Source organism: Cygnus atratus, chromosome 11 (genome assembly GCF_013377495.2).
Source record: "Cygnus atratus isolate AKBS03 ecotype Queensland, Australia chromosome 11, CAtr_DNAZoo_HiC_assembly, whole genome shotgun sequence".
NCBI classification, from domain to species: domain Eukaryota; kingdom Metazoa; phylum Chordata; class Aves; order Anseriformes; family Anatidae; genus Cygnus; species Cygnus atratus.
The window spans coordinates 8932333-8953828 of record NC_066372.1 but is presented as its reverse complement, the minus strand read 5'-3'; the positions used below and the strand labels follow the sequence as shown (position 1 = coordinate 8953828).

At 55.8% G+C, this 21496-nt stretch overlaps 1 protein-coding gene across 1 annotated transcript in view; it reads left to right on the top strand.

Annotated features, from left to right (window-relative positions):
• LINGO1 (leucine rich repeat and Ig domain containing 1) overlaps nucleotides 1-21496 on the top strand; it is a 111664-nt gene that overhangs the window by 42298 nt on the left and 47870 nt on the right. The window contains exon 3 of the mRNA XM_035554231.2: nucleotides 18832-18990. The gene's annotated coding sequence lies outside the window, so the exon portion shown is untranslated. The remainder of the gene's footprint in view (nucleotides 1-18831; nucleotides 18991-21496) is intronic.

Here is a 21496-nt window from a genome sequence, read left to right as displayed (position 1 = left end):
AACACAGGGAAAATGCCAGCACGGTAATTGCAGTACATGTAAAGCAAGGCATGGTGCTGTCTCCTTCAGATCATCTCCTTCCCCTGTTCCCGAGCTTGTAAGGCCCAGTGGGAACAAGTGGTGCTCTGGCAGAGGGTGGGAGACACCAGAGCCGTCCCTGTGGGGGTGCCCAGGGCTCAGGGGTGCCACCACTGGACGTGGTGGGACACGGGGACCTCCTCCGAGGTGACCCCAGGGCTGGGAATAACGCCAGGTCTAATCTCCCCGCTAACAGCCAGAGCCAGTGCCTCCAGGAACACTCCCATCTGCAGACATCTTGTGGTTTCTAATACCATCAGAAATCCCTCTTGCTCTCATGTTTACCAGCATGCGATCGCAACCCCTTGATGTCTGCATAACAGCCTTCCATCTCCCGGTTCCCCACAAAGAACGACAGAGCTATCACAATCTGGAGAGAAGCAAACAGAAGCTAAAGCCCACTGGGATCCAGGGAAAAATCCGAGTCCTGCAGGATGTAAATCAAAAATAGAAAGGCTCTTCCCTCCCCCAAGAAAGCGTGCGATAAACAGATAAAGGAGGAAATTTATAATTTTGCAAAGCCACCTTGCCCACCTTTTCTCACGCAATAAACCAGGAAATGTTTGCTGCGTGAGCCGAGCAGAAGCTTTAACGTTGTAAAATGGGAGTGCTGGGGAGCCGTCTGCTCATTGACTGGAGCCTGGAGCACGGGCTTTCTGCTACGGCACGTTCCAGAGACGTGTGAGCGTGCGTGCGTGCCAGGGACACGTCCTGAATCCAGGCCGACCGCGTGGCTCCCGCGTCCTTCGTTGGTGCCTGGCCGCGGCGGCACACGTGCGAGCAGGCAGGTGGGGCAAAATCCCACTTAGCAAAAGCAGCGTGGCGCTCTGGCAGCCTCTCCCGGCCCATGTGCACCTGCAGCCTCCCCGTGTCGCCTCGGCTTTCTCCTGTCCTCCCGGTGCGTTTCTCCTCCTGCCTTCACCTTGCAAGCCTTTGAGCACAGCCGGCGCTCGCTGCGCTTTGATGGTGAACGGGAAGAGCGCGGTGGTTCTCCTCCCCTCGCCCCCGGCCAGTCGCAGCCCTGCTTTTCAAAGCAGGGAGGCATCGAAGCAAAGGAGCAGCCCCCTGTTTGGGAACCCTTCACCCAAAGGCAGCCCCGAGCCTCCCGTGGGCCATGAGCAGGGATCTGGCCCCATGCGTACCCATGCCTGCCAGCGCCGCGGCCCCGGCACGCAGGAACCTGTTTGCAAGCCTGCGAGGTGGCGAGTTGGGTCTGTAGCGTTGCATACCTTTGTTTGGATGACAGGAGTGGTGAAATAACGCCCATGGGACAGAAATGATACCAAAATTATGATATTGCCCTTTGGAGTTATTTCACAGTCGATGTAGCTTTCCTGTCCTCTCGGTGATATTTTACCCAGCCATTGCTCAAAGGATCACTGTCTTATATTAATCCATTTCTGTTGATGCACCGAATAAAATGCTCTATTCCCCCTAGCACTCCTGCTGTCCATTTTGTTTCCAAGCAGCGAGCTGCCACCGCTCATGGGCAGCAGCGTTTGCCTGCTGCTGTGAGTTATGATCTACCTTGCAGAACAGGAGCGGGGCGCGGACTCGCTCGCTCCTCCGCAAGCTGCTGCTGTATTATTGATAACCCAGAGCCGAGCGATTATTACGTGTATAAATTCATTTTAATTCCTTCTGATTGCTACTGTGATTACATTACGTGCCAGGTTGTACTTGCCCTGGCACTGATCAGCCGCTCCAAGCCACGGCAGGGTTTACATCAGGCATGGGCTTAATGAGCCTGGTAAATGAGACAGGTCTGTTTTTTCCAGGCAGGGCTTTGGCCCAGACCCACCGAGGGATTCAGGTGCGTTCAATTGCTTGATTTCAGCCGTGGTGGCTGCTTGCTTGTGCAGGTCAGTGTGTCGCGACTGTCTTAAAGCCACGGCCCTGCGTCTTCGCCCGGCGAGGGGCAGCCCCAGGCCCCAGCAGCACCGGAGGGACACCAGCTGCGCCGCTCCAGTCTTGTTTCCTTCTTAGCTCACAGTTTGCAGCCTTGTATTTAGGCTTTTTTAAAAGAGAAAAAAATAGTTCATTTTATAGGCAAAAGTTCTAAGCTGGCCAAGGCCCTGCACCAGCTGCCATGCCAGCAGCTCCCCATGCCCGTTGAGCACGTTAGCACGTGTGGGACAGATCCTGCAACATCCCAGCGCGGTTTCTGCACTCAGCACCACCCCACAGCGTCCTCTCGGTCCTGTATGGACACCCGCTAGCCATGCTCCACCGTGAACACATCACCCGAAGGCCAGGGAGCGAAGGACTCGGGGCACGGGCTTTGCACACATTGCAGAACCAACCCCAGCCTGTGTCCTCACTTCTTTTTTCCAGCCTTTTCCACTTTCTGTGCAATGACAGTCATAGGGCCAGAGTTACAAAGGTATTTAGGCACCTGGAGATGCAGAGAGAAGCCAAGAAAGATTAGGCATCTGCATCCTTTTAATTTGCCCGGAAGATGCCCACCCGCATTTCCAATATCTGGCTGCTGGGGCCAGGTAAAGCTAATTGTGTGAGTAATTCTGTTGGTTTGCTTACTCCCGTACAAACATCGACAGGATCAGCCCCCCTGTTACTCAACAGAAAACACTTCCCGGCACAAAATACAAACAAATTGCTCTTTGTATCATAACATTTTAAAATAAAAATATCAATAAGGAGCTAAGTCAAAACTGCATTTTAGATTCAACAGATTATTCAGTAGAAAAAGCGAAAACAACGAAGCTCCTCTGAGTATGATAATAGCAAACACAGACATATTGCTTTTTCAGATCTCAAAATCTCAATACCCAAGATCAGTAGAAAACTAAGTAGAAAATGCTTTTTATAGGATTCAAATTCCAATTAAATTAGAGCAGATTATTCAACGAGAAAGCCTACAAAATGAAGCCTCAGTTTATGTATTGGAAAGCAAAATGCAAATATGTTGCTTTCCGGCTCGCAGGTTTTCAACCCAAAAGACAAACTTACTTTAAGTAAAAATTATTTCATTCAAATTCTGGGGGAGTCAACTCGGGGAACTGATCCTCGGCTGAATTATTCAGCTTTTTTATCAACAGGCTTCTTTCTTCCCTCTTTATTCTTAATTTGTCTACTCATAAATTCCACCGCTTTGTCAGTCACAAGAAATACTTTCCAGTATCTTTGACAAAGCAAAAAATTAGCAGGGAAGGGAACTGGCGCAGAAACGCTTTGCTGCAAAATACTTCCTTGCAGTGTAAGGAGTTCCTCTCTTCCTGGAGCTCTAATGCCAGAAGAAATCGATGGGATCATCTCGGCTGACCTTCCCGCGAGGCTTCCTCCCCGGGCTTGGGGACGATCCCCGCGTGTCCCCGCAGCCACTGCTTGGTCCCCACAGTCCCCGGAGGCTGCAGGGACCACGGGAAGGGGGTGACGGGGGCAGGCTGCCCAAGCCAGCACCCCCACTGAACTGTGGGCAGCGCTGGGGGATCATCATGCTTTTGGGACCTCTGCTTTGGGCTGCGAGGTCCCGCTGGGCAGAGCGGCGTGCATGTCAGCAGACAGCCCTGCCACTCCATTTCTTCTCCTCGTAAGCCTGGTACCTCCTCTGCAGCTCCCAGCTTTGACTTCCAGCCACTGGATCTCATTACGTGAGCCTGTGTGGGTCGCGGGTGTTTCCAGGGGAAATACCGGTGATCATGAATCTTTCCTTTTGATCTGCAAACATCAAGCTCTGCTGATCTAAGGAAGACTCAAAGGTTACAGGGAGAGTTTGAGTCAGAGGGGTAGAACTAGATAAAAATCTCAGTTTGGTAATTTTATTAGGAATTGGGAAATATTTTAACAGGGGGATTAAATGTATCTTTAAACGCAGAACTTAAAAAGAAGGATGGGATTTGTTCAACTGACACACCAGAGGAACTGTAGGACCTCAGAAACAATTTGTAAAACCTCATTAAAAAGGAGACGGCTCTGCGAATCCACCCAGCTTTTGCAACCAGCTCTGCGCCTTCCTTCTTCCGCCAGCCTGCAGCCGCTTGCTGCTGCGCTGCAGAGCGGAAACTGCCCCCGTTACCCCCGCAGGCACTGGGATCTGCCGAGTTGGGGGATTTAGGGGCTGAGATGGGCTCCCCCTGTCTATGCCACGAGCTGCTGGCGGTCCTGGCGTGCCTGCATCCCCCCGTGGTGGCTGGAGGGGACATGTCACCCTGCCGTCTCCAGCCTGGCCACAAACACTCAGAGCGCTGCATTTTTTTGCCTCCTGGGATGCAGGAGGGACACAGGAGATTTTGGCAGCAGCATGGAGAGCAGTGGGGTTTCTGGTACCAGGGAAGCTATTGGAGATGGCTTACGTGTTTGAGAGGTGCTTGGAAATCTTGGTGCTGGGGAAGAAGTGTCCCTCAGCACTTCTTCTCCCTTGTTTCTGGCGTGGGGTGAAGGCTGCCCAGCCCTCGGTGCTCCGGTTGCGGGTGAGACCCCCTGAGCAAGGAGGGGTGGTGAGGTGCACTGGGAGGGAACTGGTGCAGAGCCTGGAGCAGTGTCAGGAGCAAAGGGCAGCTCATGGAAGATGCCTCGTTCCCCCAGGATGCGTGATCCTGAGCTGGTGGCTTCTCGGTCCTGCCTGGGGCACGGCGAGGGCTCAACCTGTGCCGTACAGAAGGGACAAAACACAGCCCAGGAGCTGCCCGTGCTCCCAGAGCTGGGGAGGGAGAGGCAGAGAAGGAGGGGAATAAAAGGCTGGGTACGGAGGGAGGTAAAGGACTGCTGCCTCCATCTCGTTTCTCATTAGGGCGGCTCGAACAGCCCACGGCGTCCCCTCCGCGCGGAGGGTAATGGGCTTTCTGCAGAGCTCTCTGCTCCACCAGGAGGGAATGAGAAAGCAATGTCAAATATATGTTTGAAATGTCAACAGAAGGGCCCCGCAAGATTGACTGCAGTCTCGTGAAATATTTAATTCTTTCTCTCCTTATGAAGAGAGACTTTAGTCTGGATGAAAGATTTATGCAGGGGGAGCAGGGCAAGAGAGGAGGGGAGGGAGAGGGGGAAGAAGCGCGCGGGGAGGGAGGGGAGCGGCTCGCTGCCTCTACCCCTAACAGGGCGCCTGTTCGATCTACCTGCCTATTATCATCGCTAGAAACGCTGGCTGCTGCTTCATTATCTCGGCCTCGTTTATTTCTATCAGCCTCTTTTCCCCTTCTGCCGCCTTTATCCTCACCCAGATGCCTATCGCAAAGTGCCGGCCCACCTGCACGCCGCCGGGGCGGTTGCCCGGGTGTGGTGCTGCGGGTTTGGGGGGACACAGCCGCATCCGAGGGGGCAAGGAAAGCACACCCATTGTCTGCTCAGCAGAGCCGTGCTGACATCAGTCCAGCTGCGTGGGCTTTGCCGAGCGGGGAGCCCCCAGACAGCCAGAGGGGGCCCCGGAGCCCTCTCGGTGACTTCCACCAGCGCCGTGTGTAACCACCACAGGCTGAGGCAGGGGAGCCTCGCCTCTCCCCTCCCTCCGTTGTGATGTCAGTAGCAGCAGGAATCAATGCGAGGTCACGCCAGCGAGACCAGAGCCCGCTGAGGAAGCGTCTCCTCACCCCTGCAATTCGGGAGGTGTCAGAGAGGAGTTCCCACCAGCCACAGATACGTAAAATTCACAAAAACCCCACCTTTTTGATTCCACTGAATAGGGTTCTTTAAATAATTTCAAAACATTTTGATACTTGCTTTTCATTTCTAGTTCTTTTTGCAAAACTATAAATTACCTTAGATTTATTAACCTAAAAAATTGATTTTCTTTCATCTTGAATGTATCAAAAATGGGACATTTTGACCTCTCTGAGCTTTTTTTTTTCCCAGAATTTTTGTGAAATGGGTAATTTGTCACAATTGATCCTTTTGGGGAAGGCTTTGAATTTCAACAAACCGGTGTTTACTGACGAAAACACACTCAGTCGACGGATTCCCAAACCAGTTCTATTCATGCAGTGGCTGTGATTTCAGCCTTCCAGAGTGGAGGAAGGTTTTGGTGCACGATTGAAAGCGTCCACATCCTGGTGGGGATGTGTGCTGCAGGTGGGTGCCTCTCCAACAGTCTCAGCACCCTGCCACCCACCTAGCCCAGCTCCACAGCAGACGTGGTGCCAAAAATGATGCCCAAAAGGGCCCTCTGCAGCCCTCGGGGCTCTGCGCAGGGCTCCTGTTGCACCTCCTCGCTGAAACCACCCGCACTGGCATCGCTGGCGTCCAAACTCTTGCAATCGCTGCAGCGTTAAACCTTGCTAAATGCCTTTAATATTTAATTGGTCATTAAAACACATAAATAGGCAGGCTATTAAATGCAACTCCTCAGGCAGAATAAGGCAAGTCGTGTTTGTTACCCAGCGACCGGTGGCATCTTGCAAAATGCACTCAGTGTGGTTTGAAACCTAGGGCCGGGGAAGCGTTTCCTTTCCTTCTGTGCGATCTCGGGAGCAGGAAGCCGACAGCGCTCAGAAAAATCCTGTTTCCTTCCACCCCATGCCCGCAGCCCGGTGCTTGATGACCGAGCCCAGGCGCACGGTGATGGAGAGGTGGTCAGAGAAGCCCGGCCAGGCTCGCGCTCGCTCCCAAGCGCAGAAGCATCACATCTGCTGCTCAGCCCCTCTCGCACCGCGCCAGCAGCGCCTAGCTCCTTCCTCAGCATGCAATTTGTAGGTGCTAAATGGTGGGGACGAGACCAGTGGCCCTGTTCTCTGCAGGTGACGACAGTGGTGGCAGTTCCTCCAGCGGCAGTGCAACAGCACAGAGTTGCATCTGCGGAGGGTTTTGCTGCAAATTCCCACCTCCAGCTGTGCCAGGTTTCCAAAGCTCCGCACGTCCTGGCTGGAGTTGATCCCTTGGGAAGACAGTTCTCCTGCCCCAGTGAGACACCGGTAGGAGACCCCAAGGCTTGGGGCTGGCTGTTGTTAAGAGCAAGTTACGGCCCCTAAAGCAGATGTGTGGGTAGATAACACTTGGGAAATGAGCAACAAAGCAAGAAAAAGCCCCCACTAAAACATCTTCAGAAGTTCACAGAAGGTTCAGCTGATGTGTCGAGGGAAAATTTAGCTTTATTACCAAGACTAGGGTTCAGCCATTCCCTCCTAAGCACCCGAGCCAGCAGTCCTCGCAGCAGGGGTGGGAGCGATGCAAAGAGCATCCTCCCCTGCCATCACCTGCACACTCGTCCGGCTCCTTCAGCACTGCCAGCACAAGTGGTGGGTGAACCTCCACACATCTAGAGGCTGATTTTTCAATCAGACGAGCACTTAAGCCTCCCAGAGTTCAGGTACTTGTCTCTCCACTGCTACTCCTGCCTCTTCAGTGCAAACAAGTGGGCTGGAGATCCCGAGAGAACAAGCTTTGCTCTGAAGTTGCCAGTGCCTGGGGCTCGCGGGTTGGGGGTGGCATGAAAATAGCCGCTCTTTGAGCTCGGCTCCCCGTTGTTCACCCCCAGCAGTGGCTGAGCCACCACCAGCTTTTTCTGTCTACGGAGAAATGTTGCAGGCCTGCAGCAGCGCCGGGGAGCTGCCACTAAATGCCCAGGAATAATGATCCCACCGGCGGAGCGGAGATGGGAGGCAGCGGAAGCAGCAGCAGCAGAAATAACAAGCAAGGAGCTCTCCGGTGCTGGAGGGCTTGGGGAAGGCTCGGGCTGAGTGCTGGGTGCCAGATCCGCTTGGGTTTTTCCTGCACAAGGACTTGGAGGAGAGCAAGCAGCCGGAGAGGTTTGCACCTCACCATGGCACCCCACTGCCTGCAGCGTGCCCCCGTGCGCAGCGCAGAGACCCCTGCATGGGCAGCGCCTTCTGCTCCTCCTCCTGCACATGGAGAGGATGGGGGTGGGTTGTGAGGCTGCACCAGCCACACCGAGCTCTTGCAGCCGTGCCGAGCCGTGCCGTGCCGTGCCGTGCAGCTTCTCCCTGCTGCCTGCTGGGGACCGAGGTGGCTGCCACCCAGCACCAGCAGGCAGAGCAGCATTGCCCACCCGGACCAGAAACGCTGTCCCAAGGGACCTGCTGCTCGTCTTGTCCTTCTCCTCCCACGGGGCCCCTCCGAACCCGCCCAGAGCAGCACAGCAGCCAACTTTTAGTCTTGTCAACTTAGTCTCTGCCTGTTCCTTTCTCTCTCTTCCTCCACTTTTATTCTCCCTCTCCTGCAGAACCAAAACATTTTGGAGACTCTGCACTCCGTGCTAGCCTATTATTCACGAACCCTCCTATCTCCCTGCTTCAGGATGCTGCCTGGATCCGACCAATTACCAGCTCCCTTGATGTATAACACCATAAAACCCTTAACCTCATTATAGAAAATTTCTTTTGAATGGCCTTTAAAAACCATCTCATTACACAGGAAGAACTGTAATTACCTTTAACAAGACAGAGATATTGTGCGAGCGACTGCGTTCGGGCTGTCAAAACAGCAGCGGTGGGAGTTCATCTCCAGCCGGTTGCACCACAAGGGCAAACGCTTTGTAATTCCTTCCCCTGCCCCGTGCTGCGTCCCAGCCCTCCTCCTGCCCCTCTCTCCTCCTCTCTGCCCACCTTCGGCGAGCAAACACAAATCCTGAGCTTCAGGTCCCGTCTCTGTTCTTCTTCCCTGGGTCTTGTCTCTAACGTTTTTCATCTCTGCAGAGCTCTGAGGTAACTCATGGCCGATGGTGTCCAAGGGTTGCTGGGGCTCCCGGTGGGAACGGGGTGCTGGGGTGGTTCCCAGGACTCAGCACAGCCCCAGCACCTCTGGCATGATAAAACCTTTCCTGAGCAAGGCCGCCTGGCTTTGATGGGGAGGGCTGGATAAGAAAGAAAAGGCTTCTTTGAGGCATTTCCCCCCTTCCTCTGCTAGGTCCAGGTTTGGCCTCTATTGACCGACCAGGACGGGCATGGGGCCGCCTCTGCCACCAGGACCTGGCTCCTCGCTGCTGTGGCACAGCTCCTCTTGGAGGAGGACTGGAGGGGTTAACTTGTTTTCCTTGCTGCACGCATGTGACTCAAAAGACGATATTTTTTCCAAACAAAATTTTTCCATCCCATCTGTCACTAATGTCAATGCACTCCTTTGCCCAGATCCAGATTTTTTTTTTAACATTAAAATCTAACATTATTTTAGAAAAATCAGAGTACGTGTTGCCAGAGCTGTGATATTTTCCATTCCTCAGAAAGTCGCTGCTGCAGCGTTTAACCCTTGGTGTTCATCACGAGGGGCTCCGCTCTCCTGGCCCCTGCTGGGCACCTCTGCCTCCTGCTGTCCCTTCTCTCTTGGGGGCTTTCGGGCTGCTTGTTTCTTGTGACCCTTTATTTTTTTCTGCCTTTGGGGTGTTTTTATTTTATTTTATTTATTTATTTATTTTATTTTAATGTGGCTGCCCTGCACTTCACAGCCGGCCAGAGGGCCCCAGCAAATGCTTCTGTGGCTTTGCCTCCAAAACGTGCACCTGGTTTGTGCTGGTCTTGTGCTATGCCAAGGAGAGGAGGGTGGACACCAAGCAGGACAGCTGGGCCCCTGCTAATTGGCCTTAATTGCCCTGAGCAGCCCTCCCCGGAGCCCCCATGCCATCTAGCTGGTGCTCCGGGAGCCGCTCGTAAGCTCAAGCCCAGCCCCCTGAGCTTGGGTGGAGGTGGGTGCATCTCGGGCTGCTTCCCTTCCTGCCTGCATGGAGCTTGTCCCTGGCTGTTGGTGGCCCCTGCTCTGGCTCTGATAGCTTCCTTGGCTGCTGTCTGAGGGAGCAGCCAGCCCTTGCTGCCTCCTGGTGCGTTTCTGAAGTGTTATGGTGAGTTTTGCCCCCCCAGCAGAGCTGCGGAGAGGTGCCAGCTTCCCTGCTGCGTGAGGTTCCCTGCGTGCCTCCTTGGAGCTGGGTTTTTTCATGCATTGTGTGTGTAATTCCTGGGCTGGTGTGGGCAGCCCGGCCCAGCCTGCGTGCGTTGGTCCCTCCTTGTGGTGCTGCTCAGGACCCCCAGCCTTGCCAAGGGCATGGCTTGTGGTGTTCTTGTGGGGCTGGGGTCTGTGCCCGCGTTGTGGGGACTTGGCGCAGGTTTTCCCACCGAGCCTCCTGCAGGGTGCTTTCAGGTGCAGGTCCTGCCTGGGGGCAGATGTGGCTGCAGGGTAGGTCCCTGCCCCCCCAGGGACCCTGCCCCAGGGCTCCCCCTGCTTCAGCTGCCCTCCTGGGAGTGCCTCGGCACAGCCCCCTCGTCTCTGACCTTTCCAGTGCCGTGCCGCCGTGTTGGCTGCCGGAGCCGTCTCCAGGTCCGTTTGCTTTCTAATGAGTCTGTGGGGATGGAGAGGAAATGGGCAGCCAGTAAAAATGGAGCGTAGTGATAAGGTCAGAGCTGCTGGTGTGACACAATAACTCACCAAACGTCGGGGGTGCTGCGTTTCCGTGTGCTGCCCCCCCGGCTGCGTAGGCAGGGATGGGGCCCCTGTGCCACGGGGCTGGCAGCTCAGCCGTGCCGGCTTGCGTGGCTCCCCCGGAGGTGGGTTAGGGACCCTCAGGGTGTTTTCATGAGGTGGTGGTGGACTCTGCAGGTGTCCCAACCCCTCCACCACCACGCACGTTGATTGTGCCCTAGCTCACCGTGTTGTCAGCTGCGTTCCCTGATAGCATCCAGCTGGGGGTGCTTTTAGATGAGGCTTTTCTGTGCCCCTCCAGCAGCTTAACTGCAAAGGGCAACCGAGCCTCCCCTGCTTGCCAGCAAGGGCAGAACCTTCCTGCGAAGCTGTGCTGCCCCAGCAAAGCCCCCCTTTCTGAGCCCGGGGGAAACGTGCATCCCAAAGCTTTCCGAGTGGCTGCACTTCCCCAGCAGTAGCGCGTATGGGGGTCCCCCTGTGCTGCCTCTGACCCCTTCTAGTTCTCCACCTCTGTCCCAGCACATCTGTCAGCTTGTCCTCTGCCAAGTGCCACTGGCCAGCGGGGACATCCCCTGTCCAGCCGAGGTACGTTCGATGGCCTTCGTGGTGGCGGAGCGGAGCCCGGTGACCTCGCCATATGGCCGGCTGCGCCCGCGTGCCCCGAGCCTGCGAGGGGCTCGGAGCGGGGTGCTGAGGGAGCAGCCAGGTGTGTGCAGCACAGGCAGGAAAAGGCCCAGTTCCCAGGGCACAGGAGCGAAGTTTTTAAGTTCTGGAAGTGAAAACAAAGCAGTTGGGGGGATCACGGGTTGGTGCCAGGTAGGCAGCAGCCAGGTCTCACCCTGGTCGCTGCGTTCCTCGTCTGGATGCTGGTTTTTCTGCAGGCTCTGTACCCAAAAACTGGGGCTTGGGCATCTCCCTTGGGTGAGCTGCAGTCGCTGGATTATCCCTCGTGCCCGGCTCTTGCGTGCCCTAGCGCCAGCTGCAGGTGCCGTGGATGGCTGCCCAGCCCGGTGCTTTTACAGCCCTTGGCTTTGCTATTTCAGGTTCTTGTGCGGTGTCCTGGGGACAGTCTTTTGTGTGGCGTGTAGTTCGGTGAATATGTAATGTGTTGTTCCAGGGCTTTATTGCTTCTGTGCTGCACTGATGTAATGGCATTTGGAGAGCTCTGGCACTCCTATTAGCAGCTGGAGGGGAGCAGAGGAAGGATGTTCTTCCTCTCCGAGCCCATCATCTTCCCCTCCTGATGCTCTCAGCCATGATATAGTGGTCTGAAGGAGACAACTTGTCTCTATTAGCACTCAGTGCACAACAGTCAGGTGGATCGTTGGAAGCAGCTATGGATTGGCCTTGTTTTTAAAAGGGATCTAAAATATTTGGCCAAAGCCCCGTTGGAGCGTTTTCAGCTATTGGGATACCTTCTGCTAGACAACTTGGCTTCCCTGCTCCTAGAGCCCCTACCCGAACATGCTCGGAGGTTTGTGGCAGTCTCGATGTGGAGGGGAGGGAACTTGTGAGGCTTCAGCAGTGTCGTTGGCACCCTGCCCTGACCGATGTCCCTGCCCTGGCTGGGGCAGAGGGAAGGGCCGAGCGGCTGCAGGGGGAGCATCTCACCGGGGGCAGCGCAGGGTGGCACGGGTGCTGGGAGAGCCTGCAGCGGCTTGGGGGGTGGGCAGGCTCTTGCCTTAGTTAGATGGGGTTGGAAATGTTCCCCTCCTTGGGATCTCCACGATTCAGGGCAGGACTTAGCTCATGTTCCTAGCTGGACTCGGGTCAGCTTCTGGGCTGTGACCTGGAGGGCAGAGCCTGCTCCCCACCAAGCCCCGTGGCCCTGTCCCACACCGCTGCAGGGGCCTGACCCGAGGTGCCTGAGCTTACATCTGCAGGGAGGCTCCCAGCGGGTGAAGGCCCTGTTTCCCTGCATTGGCCCTTCAGCACCTTGTGGGGTTGGGCCCCTCGCGCTCGGTAGCTGTAATAGCTAATTTTAGCATGGCGGCACTCATTCAATCTGCAGTTGCCGGAAAGTGTGAGTGACGTGGATTAATACTGCACGGAAAAAAAGTCAAGCTTCTGGTGCGAGATCAACGGATCATAACTTGGTGACATTTTAAAATACATCTTATTAGCAGTTCGTATCTTGGCGCTTTCCATACATTCCCCTGACCCCTTTCCCTGCCGTCCCAGGGAGCTGCTGTGCACGTGGCTGCTGAAATCACATCGGCTGCATGGGATAGCACTTTGTGGCTTTTATCCCGTGGAAAAGATGGTGATGAAAAGAGATGAAAGAGCTGCTGGTCACCACAGTGCAGTGACAAGAGGCCATTAGTGCTCGCAGCTGTGATGGCTGGGCTTTTATTCCAGGCTGGCTCAGGGCATCCGAGTCCCCCCTTGCTGTTGAAGTTGCGGTGCCTCTGGGACCAGTCCTAACAGAAAGGTGAGGCTGGGAGAGCCCGGGGAGCCCAAGGCTGTGGTCCTGCCCTGCAGGAGGATGGAGGTTGGTTGGAAAGACTGTGCAGGGAGTGCCTGTGCTGCTCGGGAGGTGAGCAGAGGCTTGGCGCTCTCAGTGCGTAAACCAGCACTGATGAGCGGTGAGGTGAGAGGTGCCCTGGGCAGGGCATGTCCTTGGCTGGCCGTGACCCTGCTCGGCTCCAGGATCGGGATCTTTGCACGGAGACCCTTGTTTGGCAGCTCAGGTGTCTTCCTCGAGGCCAGGGCTCAAGGTTGAGGCTGTCTCCTTCTTCTGGATTGGGGTCTCTTGCAATTCCTGTGCTTGTCTTCTTTCCCCACGTGCGGCACTCATGTGCGCACGCCGCTCTGCCTTCCCCTGCTCGGGAGGAAGCTCATCTGCAGCCCTCGGCTCCTCCTTCCCCGTGGAGGAATTGCCAGGGTCGGAGGTTGGGGCTGTGGGGATGATCCCTCTCTGGGTAAGCCCGGACGAGGAAGGTGCTGTGTGGCTTTTCTGCATCACCAGAGTGTGGTGGAGAAGATGCACTTTCCTCTGGTCCCAGGAGTCGTCAGGAGCTGTGCTGAGTTTTGCTCAAATGGAAGATGCTTATGTACACTTGTGTAAGCAATGAAGTGACTCAGGTTGCCCACTCAGTCTTCTCTCTCCACAGCTTGTTCCCCGAGTCCCTCTGGATGCGTCTGAAGCATCCTAAATAAGACCTGTGTGCGAGGTGGAGGCTGCGCTGAGCTGCTCGGGGAAAAAATAGGCCACTGCTTTTCTCACGCAGGCAGGCATTTAAAGAGCCTGTGCGGGAGGAGAGTGGGCATGTGGCGAAAGGCGAAGCGAGGAGCCGTCCCCTCCCTCGGCAGCTCACCTGCCCCGCACGAAATGGGGACGCCAGGGAGCCTGGCTGCCTTCTGGTAGCGTTCGTGGTGGCACTGGCTTTGCACAGCTCTCCTGTCACACAGCAGAGACCACACGGGAGGAATGGTTTCCATTTTGCTTTGCCTGCCTTTAGAATTTACAGGACTGCTCGATTTTTTACCTCTGCACCCAGAGAAGTCGATGGCAAAACTAGCTCCCCAAAAAGGGGTTTGGTGCTGGAGCTGGCAGGAATCCCTGCGCTCCCCCGCTGGTTTCTCCAAGCAGAGCATCCGTCTTTGTCTTCCAACCCGAGATGCTGTCTTTTCGCTAATTAAATGAGGAATATCATCTCTTTATATTTCTGTCAGCTGACTTCAAATTAAAAATGGACCTATAGGAATGAGAAAAAACCCTATCCTCCCTTTGTGGGTTGCCTTACTTGTTGTTGAAGTTTTTTTTGCCGACGGATAATTCCATCTGAAGGTCTCCCGCGATGCTGCGGTAACCCTTGGATGCTGTTCAAGTGCATCCTGGCCCCCGGCGAGTGCTCATTGCCTCCTAATTGCTCTAAATAAGTTGGGAATGATGAAATTAAAGTGCCATTGATATCAGGCAGCCCTGGCACACTGCAGTTACAGGCATGTGAGGGAAGTGGACAGATGGGGAGATGTTAGGATAATGGGTATTAAATGTGGATTTTGCCCTGTTTGGGATCCCCAGCTAGGCACGGTTCAACTTTGCGGCTCAGCAAGTTTGGCAGCTTCCCTTCTGGCACCCCAGGTGAGCGTTCGGCATGGGTTGGTTACGTATGGGACGTAAAGATAAATCCACTCCTGAGTGACCTCTTGGTTCCCCAAGGTCCCTGCCTGTTGTGCTCTTTGGGGCCGGAGCTGTGTGAAATAACCCTGAAGCCATAAACCCCCCAAGCCTATAAATCCTCGGTCACTGGTCTTCGGGGTGACGTGATTGAACCGAGTAGGTGGGGCTGTTGGGCTGTGCTGGTTTGTTGGGCAGGACTGAAGTTCCCTCTTCATCTCTTCCTAAACACTAACTGGTCTCCAACACCCCTGTGCCCGCACATAAAGCTGCCCTCTGGTTCGAAGTGTGGTGTAATGGGCTGAAAACTGAGGTCTGGGGCTGGGAGCTGCCCTGGGGAGCATGTGGGGTCTGTCTGGCAGCATTCAGCAGCTGCTCAAGCGCTCTGTTCACCAGGACATGTCTGCTTTTAGTTTCTTTTGCTCGTGATTTTAGGGTCTGTAGTCACAGGGGAGGATGCTGCCTTCTTGGCTGGCATTGTTACCGTGTCCCATAGGAGTGAAGGCACATGGATGGGACCCAGACCTTAGGCTAAGACCATCCTGTGAGCCTGGGGTCTGTTCCCAGCCGGAATAGACTCCTCATGTAACCCCTGGGGAGAAATAATCTGAGCCTGGGCACATGGACCAGCAATTCAGCCTCATCCCTGCAGGGTGCTCCCCTCCCCGATCCTGCGGCGAGAGCTGCCCAGGTGTGGTAGGGTGATGCTCGAGGGGGCCACGGTGCCCCAAATACCCCATTATCGGTGGCTGCAGGAGATGCGGGGCTTCCCTGCAGCTGCAGGCACTGCTGCCGTGGCCTTGGCTTACAGGTGGCCCTGCTTCTGCCATCATGCAGCTCGTGGTCCCGAAGATGGACGGCAGGTATGGCGCAGCAGTTTTCTTTCCAGAAAAATGCCGATCACTTTAACCACTTGCCCAAGATCTGGGCTAGAGTCCAGCCACCTGGACTTGGATGATAACTCTCCTGATGCTGCTTGAGCTGGCCTTGTGAAGTGTCGGTGTTACCAGCACGCTTGAAGCGGCCCTTGGATGTCCCAGCTGGGCTGCAGGATGGGTGGCTGGCTGCAAAGTGGTGGAAAGCTGCGTTGGTGCTGTCTGAGCCACCTCTGCCCCTGTAACAGCCCTCGACCCTGATTTCGGCTTCCCCAGGGCTTGTAGGATGTGTGCCCTGTGACACGCTCACCCCGGGGCCCGCTGCCCAGACTTGGGTTGAGGCAGCAGGATCCTTTGCTCCAGGCTTGGGGCTGGACGTTCAGGACCCCGAAACTCCACCCGCTGCACATTTAAAGGCCAAAGGAGAGGCGCTTCCTGACCCAGTGGTCTGACCTGCTGTGGGACAAAAGCTAAAAATCGTCCTCTGCCGATGGCTTTGGCAAGTGCAGGGACTCCTTTGGGGCTGAGCAGCTGGCTCCCAGAGGCAGGGAGCTGCAGGGCCGCAGCTCTGCTGGCAGGGCGAGGTCTCCGAAGCCACAAAGGAGCAGCAGTTGTTCCCGGCCGAGGCGCTGCAGCACTCGGGGTGTAAATTAAAGCACGTTAACTTCCCCAAACAGGACCAGGCTGCAGGGGTGTGGGGACGATGCTGTTGGTGCTCTCCAGTGGGTGAGCAGAGCGGTCTTGCCGCCCTGTTCGGGTGCCCTCCTGTTGTTCCCTCTGCCCCCAAATGCCCGGTGGCAGCAGCGGAGCACCCAAGGTGTGCCTGCTGGAACCTACCCCTTGGTCCCTCAGGGACATTAGGTGCTCGTGCTCTCTCCTCGCCTTTCTCTGCACCGCCTCTGAGCAGGGCATGTCTCAGAAGCCCTGTCTGGGTGAGCAGAGCAGGCTGCTGCCCCGAGATGTCCTGTCCCTGCCCCGCAGGGCGCTAGGAAAGCTCCTTTCCCCTCTTTGTGCCCTCCTGGCTTACACTGCGTGGAGCCTCCCACCCCGAGGTGAAGCCTCTCACCATGTCCACCTTCAGCAGCTGCTTCCCTGCATTGTGGGCTGTAAACGTCCCCTTAATTTAGTGCCTGCAGTGCACTAAAGCAGCAGCCTTAGCGCAGGCTCTGCATAATAACCCAGGAGGCTCTGGATCCGTGGCTCTGGCACGTGGCTCCGCTCCCTGAGGGCTGGAGCCTCGGCAGCTGATGCCTCCCTTAGCCCAGGTGCCTCTGCCCGTTCCCAGGTCCCATCCCGGAGGTGCTGGGGACTCTGCTGAGCATCCCCCCGACTCGCTTCTGAAGGAGAATCCCCTGTTAAATAGAGAGATCCAGCCTAATCTGAGCAGGCAGGCTGGTCCAGGCAGCGACGCGCGTGCCTCCCCAACGTTTCCTTTCTTCTGGCTACGCTCGCTAGCGAAAGGTGGTTTTCTCCTTCACAGGAGAGAACAACAGCTCTGACCTTGAGGAGAGAAATGATGAGGGTTCGGAGTTTTCCTTCCCTTTTTTTGTTGCTATTTTTTCACGCAAAACATTCACGTTGAGAGGGATTTTTGCTTAAACAATTTATGCCCAGTGGATAGATTTATTTCACTCGGCTGCCAACCACAAGAAAGCCCCGTTATTCCCTGTGGCATGGTGTTTTTTTCAATACTCATAAATACTCCGTGCTAAATCTGAGTTTGTTCTGTGCAGGCAGGAGGAGCAGTGCTCCTGCCCTGTTGCCTGTGCTGGATGTGCCTCCTCAGTGCCCCGAGCAATGCTCAGCGCATCCTCAGTCCCCTCGTCTTGCCCACGATGTCCCCGAGGAGCCTTCCCTGAAGCTCTGGGAGCTGCCTCCCCGCACCTGATCCAGCTCTGCTCCCTCCTTATTTCCACCTCTCAGGGATAAAGGTTGTGTACAAACTGTGTTTTTTCCATGTCCTTGGCGCCAAGAGGTGCTCCGTATGCAGCGCATCCAAATCCCACCTGGCTGCCACCTCCCACGCCTCCGCTCCCTGCCCATCCTGCTCATACCCTGCTGTCCCGGCTGGGCAAAGAGCACATTTCCAGGCTGGCTGGGTGTTGTGCTCCTTCAGGGGAGGAGGGGAATTGAGAAGGTTCAGTTTAGGATTCGAAGGATTTATTTCCAAGCAGGCATCGTAGGTGCAAAGAGAGTTTTCAGGCTTGGTAGCAGAGTGGGGAGTCGGGGTTTAAAAAAAAAAAAAAAAAAAAAAGAGGTTCTTGGACTGAAAAGTGGGCTCAGAGGGAGACGTGTTCTTTTAAACACATCAAAACTGGCCATTTTTAATGCTGGTGACGGATTACTTAATATTCTTTCCCGAAGCCCCGTTCCAGGCGATGGGATGTGCCTGCAGGACGGGGGCTGCCCGGCTTGGGCACAGGGGCTCCTGAGCTGCCGCGGCGTTGTCTGCTCGGCAGCCACTGGCGCCTGCCTTAGTTTCCCTTTCCCTGCATGCTCCCCCCAGAACTCAGCCGTGAGGTCTGGGGAGCCCTGGCTGCCTCATCTCATCCCTCCGGGGGTGGGTTAACGTGGGGGAGGGCTCTGGAGCAGGGGCTTTCTCTCTGGGCAGATAAATGTGTCTGTGTGTTACCGAAGCAGCAGCAATGGCTGAGCATCACCGTGTGGCTTGATGCTGTCGAGGTGCTTAGCCTAAGCCCTGTCTAATCCTCTTTCATCTAGCGATCGGGCTAGTGATCGCGCAAGAACAGGTTTTCTGACGCCGGCCTTGGGATCTGGTGGCATGCGCTCGTGCTGGGGGGGAGCGCTGCCTCGGGGGGCTGCGTGCTGCTGCCCCCGAACGGAGCCAGAGGCAGGAGGGGAAAGGGAACGAGTTGGAGCCTCTGCGCTGAGCTCTGAACGTGGCCTCTGGATCTCGGGCTTCGGTGTCAGCTCTTGTTTTTGTAACGTTTTACAGCATATGATTTCTTTGCTTGGCCTCTCGTGGAACATAAACCAGATTTTTATAGCCGTGACTTTAGGTTGGATTAAAGGTTTGGTGTCTTTTTTTCTTTTCTTTTTTTTTTTTTTTTTACCATCCTCTGAATCTGATCTTTTTCTGCTCCTCTCTGTTACACGCTGCTGGTGCACCCGGGAATCCCGCAGCTCGCTGGGGAGCGTTAGGAGTCGTTGCGGCGCAGGGAAAAGCAGGGCTTTGGGTCAGCACTGGGGGGTAACTTGAGGGAGGAAGAGAAGGAAAACTTAAAGCATGTTTTAAATAGTTCGTTTCTCTTCCTGTGCGTTACAACCCCAAAGTCCTCTGGGCATCTCCCCAGCTGCCACTCCTTCCCACGCCCTCGGTTACACGGGGCCGGGAGCTGCCGGGCTCCGTGGGGTGACCGCGGCGCTGGTTTCCGTCCCCCCAGCCCCTTCTCACGCTCTCCCTCCCCTCCTGTCTCGCAGGGCTGAGCGAGGTGCCCCGCTGCTCCGCGCCGGGTCCATGAGCCGGGCAGGACCTTGCCCTTCCCAGCCGGGGCCGCGGCACCCCCACGTCGCTGCGCTGCACGGGAAGCCCCCCCAGCACCCGACACGGAGCCGGAGCCACCGAGGTCTGCTGCCACGGTAAGTCCTGGGGTCGTCCTTCCCCATGCCTCTTCCAGGAGAAGGGGATGCTGCAGGGCTTCGCTGCCCCGCCTGCCCCGCACGCATCTCCCCATTGCAGCTTGCGCAGCGGGGGCTCGTATGAAGACCTGCAAAAAAAAAAAAAAAGGCTTTGGAGACTTTATGCACCGAATAATTCAGGTTTCAGTCAACAGAAACCGCTCACGAATTCAGGTTGTATTTAGCAAGCGGTTTTGGCTGGGGAGAAAAAGTGAAACAGTGAAAAGTTTGATTTTGACATTTTCAAAATGAAACCTTTCAGCCATCTGTTTCGAGATGACATTTCATTTTGAAAATTTTCTAGCTTTTTTTTTTTCTCCCAGTGTGTGGGGTGGAAGCCACCTACAAACAAAATGAAAGCTTCATTTCAGACCAAACAGTGTTTCATTCTGCCCCCCCGGCTTATTACTGGGGCTTTAAAATTTATCCAAGGAAATAATTTATTGTCTCCGCCGACCTGCGTTACCTTTCTCCGTTTTGGCCACCAAAACTCAAAGGCAAAGAAAACAACAACCAAATGCTGGTTTCCCAGCCCAGACCCTTGGAATACGTCGCTGCTGGGGCTGGAAGCTGGGTTTTGCAGCAGTTCCTGGGGCGGTGGGCAGCACGGGCGCCCGAGCAGGAGGCAGGAGGGTGATGCTGTGCCCACAGAGCAGCGCGGGGAGGCGGCGGCTGCGAAACCCGCGAGGTTGTTTGCTTTGCGCGGGCGTCTGATCTGCGAGGCATGCACTACGCAGCGGGTTTATTTTTTTTTCTTGAGTGAGAGCGAGCTTGGGAAGAGCCTGCGGTGGCAGAACATGTTGTACCACCGACTTAGGGGATGGCAGAAGAGGCTTTGCGGGAGCTAATTTTAGCTCTGGCGGAAAGCTCCCGCCTGCCAGGAGAGCGCACCGTGCCGAGCCCACCCAGCAGCCAGCATCCTTCTGCCCGTGGCACCCAGCCTCAGGGCCGTGGTGGCCCCACAGTGGCCATGGGGCACCTGAGCGGTGCTGGCCCCGCTGGGCACCACGTCAGGATTGAGCAGCAACAAGGAGGAGCTGATCTGGCTACACTCCCCAAACCCCATCGCTGTTAGTGCCCGGGAAGCCCTCCTACCATAAAGAAAAAGCCGAGGCTGCCTAATTAGAGAAGGAGGCTGCACTTCTCATCTCCTACCCCCTCTCCATCCCCAGCTTATCCCAAATGTGACTCTATTAATGTTGCAGAAGTGCTGGAAGGGAGATGGCTGTGCTAGCGGGGGCTGGCATGGGGCTGTGCTATGGGGCTGGGCCTGCCCCACGCTGGCTCGTGCCCTTAGGAAGCAGGAGTGAGGAGCTGGATCCTAGCAGAGAGAGCAGGAGAGGCCCCAAACTGTGCCATAACCCAAACCTGTGCCGCAGGGACGTGTTTGCCACCCGTTTTCTAGCAGGGGCATGCTGCTGGCACCTCCCTGGCTCCTGGCAGCCCGGGCGCACAGGATGCCCGCTCCGGCAGGAGGGCTGAAAATCCCAAAGGACCAGGCAGGTGTCCTGGTCCAGGGTGGGCAGCAGGTGCTCGCCACCCGTCCTTGTGTGTTCCATGTGCTCCTGTCAGCGCCAGCTCCCGGCTGAAGCTTGCTGCTTGCATCCTGGAGGCAGAACTTGGAGCTGTGCGAGGTCGGAAGGCATCGAGGGCTGTTGTGGATCCGAGCCCAGTGATGGGAGCCAGCGGCGTCGGGGCTGTGCAATCTCACCGGCGGCTCGAACCCAGGGCATGGCGGTGGTGGCTGGGGGGGGGGTTGGGGGCAGAGACTGCCCTGTGGATGTGGGGCAGCCCCACAGATGCGGGGCTGTCGTGTGCCGTCCCCCAGGGCTGTAGGGCTGGGGTTATCCCACAGGAATCCCTGCCCTGGGAGGGATGCAGGGGTCTTTCCCCGAGCCCCTGAAACCTGCTGAATCACTAACCTCTGGTCTTGCCTTCACTGTTCCCATCTTCCCTTCCCCTCCCCCCGTCTTTATCAGTAGCTAATGAAACAGGCAGGGAGAAACCCAATTCGTACAGTAATTAAATTTACTTAGTGGGTATTCAGCTGGAGTAATGAGAAGTTTAATTCAATGATTAGTTTTTTCTTTCATTAATTAAAAATGGAACAACGGTGCAGTTACAGTGGGCTGCATTGATCCTCCTTGTGGAAAGCTGCTGATGGAGGAGGAGGAAGGAAGACTTTTTTCATTTTTTTCCCCTATCTTTCCTTAAAAGTCCGCCCCGGATGCTCTGCCCACATACGAATACTTCTGGTGTCCCCTCTCTCAGCTGCCCCCTTTGCCCAGGTGTCCCCAGATCCCCCTGGGGGATGGAGAAGGCTTGCTCAGGGCTCTGGTGGAGCAGAACGGACAAGCAGCCCCCTCCCCACACTTCGTGGGACCCCCCATGCTCCCCACGTACATCTTCTCCCTGGTTTGTCCCCAAAAGCAGCTTTTCAGCCCAAGGTGGGGCTTGAGATGCTGCC